A 1,207-nucleotide genomic window follows, 5' to 3' on the forward strand; every position below is an offset into this window, starting at 1 on the left:
TACCATTCGAGCAACCAGGGAAGCCAGTAAAATTATAAGGTGGCAAGAAAATTCCCAATACACCTTTTGCTTAATTCTCAGAAGCTCATAAGCTTCAGGAATCTTCCATGATATATAAACGAAGTATCTACAGAAACTGACAATGTTAGTTGTTTTTTCACACTTGCATCCAATTGCTATACGAAGGGCAAAGGGACAGACACCCACGCCTGGAATCTCTAGGAGAAAAATACTTAGATATAAAAAAAAAAAATCCGATGACATTATTGGACACAAACCAGGTTCTTGGTAGGAGTCTTTTGTCATTAGTGAAAAATCAGTTGCCTATTAATACTGTCATTTTCTTTGAATACAATCTGCTCAAACAGGCTATTGAGGAAGGTCTCCTTAATTTATTTCCCTGGTTGGTGGCCACCTGAAGGAGGGAAGCAGAACTGCTGGTCCCAGGAAATTGAGAGAGGCTGTGTTCGGGAGCTCAGTGGGAAACTGATCTGAGACCGGAGTAATTGCCAAGATGATTAATTATTCCTCTGAGGCACACACACATGTCCCTTTCTCTCTTCTCCACCAGCACGGCTGACTCAAGAAGAGGGGCTAGCCCACCCTGGCGGGTCCAGCTGCCCGGGCGAGGACAGTCCCATGGCCCCCTTGTCCCCTGCAGGGCAATAGCCAGGGACAAGTCCTTTTCTTTCCTCTGCAGAGAACTGCCTGAGATGTCACCTGTCACAGCTCATGCTTTCGTTCTTCTGGAGAGTTGCCTGCGCTCCTCCGTATTTCTTGTGCCTTTGTGAGGGTATCTTCACTCCCCATCTGGAATGCCTCATCTTACTTCAAGGTGTTGCTGATGTCATTGCATGTAAACTTCCCAGAAACCCCAGAAGGTTGTTTAAGTTGCCTGCATTCTGCAAATGAAAGGGGCTGAGTTCAACAAAATAAGGAGCCGAGCTCACACAGCTTGGGAGGGGCTGGACCAGAACCCAAGTCTCTCGGACCCAGAGCACATTGCCTTTGCAATCTACAAGGCCCCCTCCCCACATGAACACACAATTCAACACGGGAGTGCCTTACAATGGCGCTCACATACATCATCCTCCCCCAGAAAAGCATTAGCAAGTGAGCAGCAAAGAGTGACCACAAAGGTATGTTTGGAAACGCTTTTCAGTTTCTCGACTGAATAAATTAAAGAAAGGTCCATAACAACTTTCTG

Source organism: Giraffa tippelskirchi, chromosome 12 (assembly GCF_054371585.1).
Source record: "Giraffa tippelskirchi isolate mGirTip1 chromosome 12, T2T-mGirTip1v1.2.pri, whole genome shotgun sequence".
In the NCBI taxonomy this organism is placed as follows: domain Eukaryota; kingdom Metazoa; phylum Chordata; class Mammalia; order Artiodactyla; family Giraffidae; genus Giraffa; species Giraffa tippelskirchi.